The sequence below is a fragment of the Dendropsophus ebraccatus genome, chromosome 4, assembly GCF_027789765.1.
Source record: "Dendropsophus ebraccatus isolate aDenEbr1 chromosome 4, aDenEbr1.pat, whole genome shotgun sequence".
NCBI lineage: Eukaryota > Metazoa > Chordata > Amphibia > Anura > Hylidae > Dendropsophus > Dendropsophus ebraccatus.
In genome coordinates this window covers 133,496,933-133,507,869 of record NC_091457.1, presented here as the reverse complement: position 1 = coordinate 133,507,869, position 10,937 = coordinate 133,496,933, and positions in this window count along the sequence as shown.

The following is a 10,937-nucleotide window of genomic DNA, read 5'->3' as shown; positions in this document are numbered from 1 at the left end:
AGTAGACAATATCATACTAGGTAGGATTAGATACACAGTTGAGTACAGTATGACATGATAGGATGAGGTACAGTGGCTCAGCAGATTATATCACAGTCAGTGGCGGTCTTTGGCACCAAGCACCCCAAGCGATCGCTTGGGGCCCCCAACATCCAGGGGGGCCCCACGCCCCGCTCTTGTGCTCAAGACCGCTGGACAGGGTCGCTGCCCCGCTCGCTGCTGCCATCTGAACTGTAACTATGAGCACTCGTAATGAGCGCTCATAGTTACATGCAGCAGCACTGACAGGGCGGGAGACATTGGCCCCCTTCCTGTCAGTCATTCTTGTGGCAGCAGGAAGTGGCAGCTTTGTCCTTGTGGTGCCGGCGCTCCAGTGACATCACTGGAGCATCAGCGCCAGAACAAGGGGAGTGCGGTCTCTTGTGATCGCAGGGAAAACCCTTCCTGCGGCCACAAGAGTGAAGACAAGAGGAGACGCCTGGACCCAGGTGAGTATAAGTGTTTGTTTTATTGTGTTATATACTATATGGGAGGGGGAGCACACAGGGGTCTGTTTAACTGGGGGAGCGCACATCGGGGGTCTATATAAATGGGGGGAGCACACAGGGGGGCTATATAACAGGGGGAGCACACAGGGGTGCTATAGACTACTGGGGCTTCACAGAGGGGTCTACATACTACTGGGGCAGCACACAGGGGGTCTATATACTACTTGGGGCAGCAGAATGGGGTCTATATACAACTTAGAGAGCACACAGGAGGTCTATATCCAAGTGGGGGAGCACACAGGGGGGCTATATATACTGGGGGAGCACACAGGGGTCTATATACTACTGGTGGGGCACACAGGGGGTCTATATACTACTGGGGCAGCACACAAGGTGTCTATATAATACTGGTGGGGCACACAGGGGGTCTATATACTACTGGGGGAACCACACAGGGGGCCTATATGCTAGTGGGGGAGCACACAGGGGGTATATACAACTGGGGGAGCACACAGGAGGTCTATATCCAAGTGGGGGAGCACACAGGAGGTCTATTTACTTCTGGGGGAGCACATAGGGGGGCTATATATAACTGGGGGAACACACAGGGGTCTATATACTACTGGGGGAAGCAAACAAGGGGTATATACTACTGGGGGAAACACACAGCGGTCTATTGTTTTGGAACGCGTGTCGAGGGGGGAGGGGCCCAGATACAACTTTGCTTGGGGCCCCAGAAATGCCAAGACCACCCCTGATCACAGTTGATGAGCCTAGATACACAGCTTATACAGTGATACAGTTGTAGTTGATAACATGGCTGCTGTGGATAACACTAAACCTTTGTCAGGCAGGGTCACTCTCACTCTCTGTGGCCCAGAGCTATCACTGTACTGACTGACTGTATATACTGGTAGTTTGTGCCCATATCTTCATAGTACTAGCCCTTCATCATCCTGCCCCTCCATCATCATACTATGCTCAGACCTGTAACTGTAGGCAGAGGGGTCCACTATGACCCATGGGCCCCCGGGCAGCCACCAACCCTGCCCATTAGGAAAGAAAGCTCTGCTCGTGGCCGACAAACTGGAAACAGAAGATAGAGAAGAGCTGCTGCCTGCCTGGAATAGGTGAATATAAAATGTTTTTTTTTTTTTTTTTGCTGGAGCACAACAGTGGGGGCCATCATTACAGTGGGGGCTGTACACAGCAGGTGGCATCATTACTATGGGTGGGGGGCTGTACAAAACAGAGGGTATTATTACTGTGGGTGTTGGGGGGATGTACACATCAGGTAGCAATATTACATGCGGGTGGAGGGCTGTGGACAACAGAGGGCATTATTACCATGGGTGGGGGTGTATAGCAGGGGCATTATTATCATGGGTGGAAGGGTGGGCTATTCACAACAGGGGGTAATTATTACTATGGGTGGTGGGGATACATAGCAGGGGGCATTATAAATATAGGGGCACAGCAGGGAACATTACTACTAAATGGGAGACAGCAGGGTACATTATCACTATATAGGGGGTCATAGATGATATTATTACTACATGGAGGATCCCACATGTGGGGGAAACCCACTTACCTGCTCATGTTACTTTGTATGACACCAAACAGCAGAATTACTACAGTATGAGACTCTATAAGTAGAGAAAGAGATGAAAGTTGAAGAAAAAGTGCAGAGTCTAAGATGTTTGGCAGGTTCTCATCATGTTGGTCTGGGCCGCATGGAGGGATAAAAGAGAAGTAACGCCTCAGATCAATCACTGAATGATGTTTTTTGTATTTTGTAGAACATTATTTGGTAGGGGTACGCCAAGGTGAAAAAGGTTTGGAAACATTTTCACCTCACTGCCGTCCCCACAAGTTAAAGTGTCACTGTCGTTATATTTTTTTAAATCTAAATCACCAGTAGATGTAAAATAAAGCAAGTTTGTAATTTACATTTTTTTTTTTTTTTTTTTGCTATCATGGAAAACAAGGCACTTCCTGTGTTTAGATTTTTTTTTTTTTTGTCAAAGAGTGTTAACACAGGAAGTCCTGTGTTTCCTAGGCAGGGGCGTAGCTAATGACTCCTGGGCCCTGGTGCGAGAGGTCAACTTGGGCCCCCCCCCCCTTCCTCGACCAAGTGATGCTATTGGTATATGTGTATAATATATATATATATATATATATATATATATATATATATATATATACACCAAGACAGATATTACGAATAACGATCTTAAAATAGGAAGAGAAAATATTATCACCACACATATTACCGCCATATTGTTACTGACCAAATCCTGTATACTAAGACCAATAAAACATAGTACCAGATAGCAAGTAACAAATAATTCCACCACATACTGACTAACACCACCACTGCTACTGACTAACACCACCACATACTGACTAACGCCACCACATACTGACTAACACCTCCGCTGCTACTGACTAACACCACCACATACTGACTAATACCACCACATACTGACTAACACCAACGCTGCTACTAACACCACCACCTACTAACACCACCGCTGCTACTGAATAACATCCACTGTACACGTATCACCGCATCCAGTCATATAGAGGTGGACGCAGCTCCACACAGGCTCTAGACACCATATACATTACAGTGCAGTTACATCAGGTGACTCACAGGGGACGTCTTCTCTGATCGGAGTTCTTCCCTCTTCATCTTCTTCTCCATCTGCTCTCGGCCATTATGAGAACTTCTCCGAGCCACGAATCCACAGAATCTGCCAGACAGACATATTATACTCCTCACTCTGACACCATCGTAATCTCTCTACAAACTGCACATTTGTATTGGCCTCATTTAGTGGGTAACCCTGCTTATAGTGTATGCCCTATATGTAGCCTCCTTATAGATGGTCCCCACTCTGTGTATCCCCCCTTATAGTATATGCCTCCTACTATGTAGCCTCCTTATAGATGCCCCCTCTGTGTATCCCCCCTTATAGTATATGCCTCCTACTATGTAGCCTCCTTATAGATGCCCCCTCTGTATATCCCCTCTTATAGAAAGCCCCCTCTCCCCCTATGTTGCCCCCCTTATAGATGCCCCCCCTTATAGATGGCCCCTTCCCCCCCTTATATATTGCCCCCTTATAGATAGCCCCCTCTCCCACCCTCCTATAGATAGCCCCCTCTCCCACCCTCCTATAGATGGCCCCTTCCCCCCCTTATAGATGGACCCCTCTGCTATAGATGGCCCCTTCCCCCCCTTATAGATGGCCCATTCTCCCCTCTCCTTATATAGATGGTCCCCTCTCCCCCCCCCCCCTTATAGATGGTCCTCTCTCCCCCCCCCCTTATAGATGGACCCCTCCCTTATAGATGGTCTCCCTCTCCCCCCCTTATAGATGGCCCCCCTCTTCCCCCCCTTATAGATGGCCCCCCTCTTTCCCCCCTTATATATGATCCCCCTCTTCCCCCCCTTATAGATGGTTCCCTCTCCCCCCCCTTATAGATGGTCCCCCTCCCTTATAGATGGTCCCCCTCTCCCCCCCCCCTTATAGATGGCCCCCCTCTTCCCCCCCTTATAGATGATCCCCCTCTTTCCCCCTTATATATGATCCCCCTCTTCCCCCCCTTATAGATGGTTCCCTCTCCCCCCCCTTATAGATAGTCCCCCTCTTCCCCCCCTTATAGATGGTCCCCTCCCCCCTATAGATGGTCCCACTCTTCCCCCCCTTATAGATGGTCTCCTCCCCCCCCCTCCCTATAGATGGTCCCCCTCTTCCCCCCCCCCTTATAGATGGTCCCCCTCCCCCCCTTATAGATACCCCCCCTCTAGAAGGTCCACCTCTCTCCCCCCTCCTTTATAAATGGCCCCTTCCCTCCTATAGATAGCCCCCTCTTTCCTTTATTAAAACAAATAAAAATAAATAAAAAAAACACACACAACTCACCTAACAACGCGCTCCCCCGGCGATCCTCTTCTTCTTCAGCCTCCGTCTGCCCCGGATCATGCGCTGCTGCCGGGGGTGTCGCGTCCTATCCCCGGCAGCGCGCGCATCATAGAGTTCCCTGTGCTGGGACCTCCAGCACAGGGAGCGTCTCTAATGTGTGCTCCCTGTGCCGGAGCAGTGAACTCTATGATGCACGCGCTGCCGGGGATAGGACGCAACACCCCCGGCAGCAGCGCATGATCCGGGGCAGACGGAGGCGGCCTCTTGTGACCGCAAGCAACACAATGCTTGCGGTCACAAGAGTGATTGATGAGGGGGGGCCTCAGGGGCCCAGCGGGCTCCGCGGGCCCTACTTGTGGCGGGCCGGGTCGCAGCGGCGACTGCTGCGACCCTGGTAGTTACGCCACTGTTCCTAGGTAATCTGGGTGCTCACAGAGAAGGTAATTAGAGATGAGCAAGTAGTGAAATATTTGAAAGCTCGAAATTCGATTCAAACAGATCTCGATGTTAGACTATTCAATAAAGAATCAAACCCCATCAAAGTCTATGGCAGAAAAATGCTTATTTTTTGGTGACCTCCAAGTGGTCGAATTTAGGTTTCCAAGTCCACAATGACACCTCAGAAATTGATGCAAACACCTCCGGAATGCAACTGGGACAGCAGAGGTGCAGGGTTGCATCTAACACGCCCAAGTCGCAGTATTACGCCATTTACACAGCCTCTCAACAATGCACTTCAAACACAATATATGGCAAAAGGTGCCAGGTGTTTTACTGGTTTCATGAGGCGCAAAGCACAAAAAGAAAAAAAACTGTGACACCTTATTATTTTTTTGGTTTGACTATGTGTACACAGGCGTATATACTTTATCTCAACATTTACGTGTGCCTACAGGCAACAGGTGTTTTAACGCTTTCAATGAGGCTCAGAGAGCAATCAACTATTGTGACAATTACTAACTAGGACAAAATAGTCTGACACAAATCTGTGCAAGATAATTTTAAGCTGAGTGACTGCCTTTCCGTGTCACTAGCTGATATGCTGCTAGACAATCTATGCACTCTTAATAGAGGAAGCAGCTATATGCTGTCTGTGCTGTGCAGTAGTCCTAATAAGGGCTTTTATGGTCTCTCCTGCCTACAATCTTCTAAAATCCTCACCGTCCCTACTCCAAAATACTCTCAACTACCTGCAACACTTACACTGAAGGAGAAAGTAGATACACTGCAGCTTACTCTGCACAGTGGAAAGCATCTGCTTGCCTGTCTGTAAGAATAAGCTGATGTACTGTTAGGTGGTTGATTTTTTTATTATGCTCTGCTGTGTATAGTTGTTGCCCTAAAAAGGGCTTTTGGGGTTTTTCCTGCTTAGAATCAGCTGAATCCTCATTCTCCGTGCTCCAGCCTCTCTTCCTGACTACATTCAAGATGGCATCTGATGACGAGTAGGGATGAGCATCTTCGCTCAATTACTATGCCTGCAATGCCTGCGATCCCGGGATCCCCTGCGATCCCGATGCATATTTGCGATCCCGGGAATCTGCGGGCAGGATCTTCCAGGGAATTCAAGATACATTCCTTGGAGTTCCGCTCATCTTTAATGACAAGCAGGAGAAGCCAAGTTCTTATACTCTGGAGCTTACGAGTAAGCCACTAAATGTGGACTCTATTCTCGCGTGATGCCAGCATGCACCTAGGGCCTGTCACCACCCCCTCATAGTTATTGGCAAGGTGGGGGGGGAGAAACAAATATTTACAGCATTTAAATTGCAGACATATACCAAATGTAAAATGCAGACATATAACGAAAGTGACACTTTAATTCCAATCCCCAGACATTAACAAAACTAGCCTGCAACTGCAACCTGCAAATACATGAAATAAATATTTAGAATGGTAAAACTGCTAATTTATTAGCAAACTGTAGAGATTCTGATTTTGAATGTATTTTAGCCATGGCAGCGTGCACCTGCATAGTGTGAATAGTGGTAGTCCTGGGATGATTGACAGGCATAGAGACTAGAGATGAGCGAACCGGGTTTGGGTTTGAGTCGATCCGAACCCGAACGTTCGGTATTTGATTAGCGGGGGCTGCTGAACTTGGATAAAGCTCTAAGGTTGTCTGGAAAATATGGATACAGCCAATGACTATATCCATGTTTTCCACATAGCCTTAGGGCTTTATCCAAGTTCAGCAGCCCCCGCTAATCAAATGCCGAAAGTTCGGGTTCGGATCGACTCGAGCATGCTCGAGGTTTGCTCATCTCTAATAGAGACCCGTTAGTGGCCTTGTAATGCCAGAAGGTTCAGCTGCAACATTAGAGCATAGAGGTTGGCTGTTATTACCTCCGTCCAGTTCCCAGCTAGGAGCAACAGAGATAACTGGTAAAGAAAAAGCCAGAGACTCAGAAGGTGGGACAAACCCAGTTCCTGTAGGAAGAGAACATTCCAGAGCTGGAGGTCAAGGACAGTGACCTGTAACAGAGCTAAAGAGTGGTGTGACAAGGTGACCCACAGCATGCAGGACAACTCAGCCAGGTCCATAGGGGCTACAAGTGACAGAGCAGTGTGCAGCACTGAAGGAAGCGAGGAACACAGCCCAGTGCAAGTAAGTGAAGTGCAGAGCAGCACTGACACAGGAGTGTCCAGCCAGCCTCATCACTGCAGCAAGGAGAAAGGTACTGCTCAGGGGTGACAGAGCTGGAGCTGCAGGGAAGTCCATTGCTACTAGGAGGATCAGGAAGTGGGGCCCACTGAGAGACTGCATATAGTTGTGCTACAGTCTAGCACAGACTAAGTTGCATCCTTTCTGCTACTAACCAAGTTTCTAAAAGAGACAGTGTCCCTGTTATATAAGAATCTGCCAGGTGCACAAGTTGAAGAGTTTGTTGATATGTTGCTGAATTATCATCAGTAAAGTTATTCTAACATTACTCAGCTGTCAGAGTGAGTTTGTCGCCATCCACCTGCACCCTCACAGCCTCTCTGCCTATCAGTTATCCCTGCACTGTGCGCTGACAGGCAGAGAGCTGTGACTAATTACGAGTGGGCACGGTACCCACCCAGATGACTAGTTGCCACCGCACTCCCTACCTCACGCAGCATAATAAGACTTTTTTTTCACCTTTATAAAGCTTCTGCTGTGGTCACGGCTGGCATGCTCTGCCAGCTGCACAGTTGCTCTATACTGTGCTGCTGGGAACCTTATCAGCTCGACCTCGTACTGATTGGTTCCTTTCAGGGTCTGTACACACGTACAGACTCGCAGCGTAAATCTTGCTGCGAGTCTGTCAGGTCCTGGCAGTTCCTTGTCTCTACATACGCGCAGCGGTCTGAACGACCCCTGCGTGTATGTAATTCTGCAGGCCCCTTAACCCCTTCGGCTCCGGCTCTGCTGTGTCTGTAAATACATTACTTGTCTCCTGCACAGGGTCCCGACGTCCTGCTCTACCGCCCGGCCAATCAGTGTGTTGCCAAGCCGCGGGACCCTGTGCAGCGAGGACAGGTAAAGTATATACAGACACAGCGTGGCGGGAGCCAAAGGGGTTAAGGGGCCGGCAGAATTACATACACACAGCGTTCGACAGACTCGCAGCGAGAGTAGGCTTAGTATTTACCCAAGAGATGCCAGTGTCAGTGTAGGACCATCTCTCAGAGGTCACCTTAACGTCAGGGGCAGATTAACTTTACCATAGCCCCCGGGCTGTTCACCAAGCCTGGGCCCATCCCAGACCACTGTAACTATGGCAGCACTGGTGTGGTGTTCATAGTACAGGATAAATGATGCCCTGATTTGTACAAAATTGCAGTAAAAAAGCAGCATTTTTTTGCAAATCATGGCAGAACTGTAGCCAGGAGACAATAAACTACTGAAAGTATAAGTCTTTTAGGGGGGCCATGGGCCCCCCGGAGCTTAGGGCCCCGGGCTACCGCTCGAAACTGACCTGTTATAATCCACTACAGCTTAACGGGGTGCATTAGTACACACTATTAAATTAAATAGTTTGCTAAGAACATCATTTTTCTATAGCGATTTTACTATTCTAAACATCTATATTATGTCTATGCAGGTTGTTTTTGCACTCTTCTGTTTTTGTATTATTTTAGCCATGGCAGTGAAGGGGCAACTTGTCTTTATATACAGTATAATAGATTGAATGCCACTGTGTGCCATGTGTTGTAACAAAGCCAATATTGTGGCAGGGACTCTATTATACAGTACTTTAAAATGTAGTTAAACAAGTTAACACTAGGTGGCAGCAGAGGATGGTGACAATGTGTCTCTGATGCTGTCAGTACAAATATTTATTATTAAAGAAGACCTTTTTTTTTAGAAGTTGTGTCTGTCCTCTCCTGTTCTTCCTGGAAATGTATGAATGCATTGACAGCTGTTACTGTCACATGGCTGACAATGTCCACACTGTACAGTATGTAGCATGAACACATTTTACTAACAAGGATAATAGTAATTTCTAGTTGTCAATTTATTCGTATAAATTCTAAGAAAAGATGCATTATTATATTATGACTTTTTTATGGATATTTTAACCCCTAGATGACCCTGGACATACATGTACGCCCTGGCCGCCTGTCACCCTGGGCGTACATGTATGTCCTGAGAGTCTAAGGTGCTATGAAGCGTGCTCCAGAGCAGAGCATGCTTCATAGCAGGTGGTGGCCAGCTACAATCAGCAGCCGAGCCCTCACCGTCAGGCTGCACAGATCAAGCAGCAGAACGCCTATAACATTGATCAATGTTATGCCTATGGCATAGCAATATCAGTGTATGCAATCTAATGATTGCATGTAAAAGTCCCCCAGGGTGACCTGAATGTTTAAAAAAAAAAAAAAAAAAAAAAAGTTTTTTTTGTTTTTTTTTAAATACCCCAAAGCCCCTCCCCAATACGAAAATCACCCCCATCCCATTATATAAATAAGACATACAAAAATAATTTAACAAACAAACATATTATATACCGTACCGTGCATAATTGTCCTATCTATTAAACTATAACAGTCGTCATCCCGTGCTGCGAAAAGGGGAAAAAAGTGCCAGGAGTACAGATTTTTTTGTTACATTATATATTAAAAAAAAAAATAATAAAAAGTGATCAAAACATCCGACCTACACAAATAGGGTGCTAATAAAACGTAGAGCTCATGGCGCAAAAAAATTATACCTCATACAGCCCTGTAGGTGAAAAACTAAAACCGTTATGAGTCACAATAGGATCATTTTATTATTAATTAATTCGCAAAAAAACAAAACAAAGGATTTCATTAAAAAAAAGAAAAAAAATTAGAAAAGGCTAGGTTCACACTACGTAAGTTTTGTAGTAATCTCAATTGTTGTTGACGACTTGCAACAACGGCTGTGATTACTACGGAACTTATGTAGTGCTGCAGGCTAAGGAAATCCCGGCCGGAGTGTATACACATGGGGGGATTTGCCTGTGATAAAATCATGATAAATGAGGGGCGGGGGGAGACCATGCCTCCTCCCTGCCTTATCATGCCCCCGCAAGCTCTGCATGCCCGCCCATCGGGCGAGCAGGGCGTACAGAAGGCGTATGCCAGAGAAAAGGGGCAAATCTGCACCTTCTCCCTGGCCTACGCCTCTGGCGTACGCTTCGTAAATCCCCCCCATAGTATACACTCCAGCCGGGATCCCTAACAGCCCCGCAAAAAACTGACATGACAATAAATAGTGGCCGCAGAGAACCTGTAAGTGCAAACAATGGAGCATGCGGCAGATTCGGATGTGGGCAACAGCAGTGAAGATCATCCGGCCGGTACTGTGGGTCACGGTGTCTTACTACGTGGGAACATGGCCTAAACCTGCATAGAGTTGTGTTCGGACTGACCTATAGAATAATGGTTTCATGTTAATTTTACCTTATAGTGTATTACGTATACACAGTAACCCCAAAAAAGTTACCATATTGTGTTCTTTTTCCAATTTTACCAATTTATATTTTCATTAATAATAATTTTGGGGTTCCATCGTACATGTTATGGTAGAATGAAAGATGCCATTACAAAGTACAACTATTCCTGTAAAAATCAAACCCTTACATGGCCTTGTAGATAGAAAAATCTAAGTGCTAGAGCTCTTAAAAGGGAAGGAGAATGTAATGGTTGCCTGTATACCGCTGTGGAATTAAGTGTGCTTTATAAATACTTAAATAATAATAATAGAGAAACAAATGAAAATGCAAAAATGAAAATTAAGGATATTTTCACACTCATTTCAATGATAATTTCTATGGAATCCACAGAAGAAATCTAAAGCATATCCCAGCATTTATGAATTTTTTACAGGAGTCCAGGAGCTCCTGTACATCCCGTCTGTGGCACCCTGTGCTATTAGTGTGGGACACCCTGGAAACTGAAGACTGGAAGACATTTCTCAAGCTCTCTTACTGCTGTGGTCCAAGTTGTTGGAACAGATGCTGGGCCTACTAGTGGGTTCTGGTGTTTTGGAAGGCTACTTGTCACAGTAGCCAAGAGTGGTAAC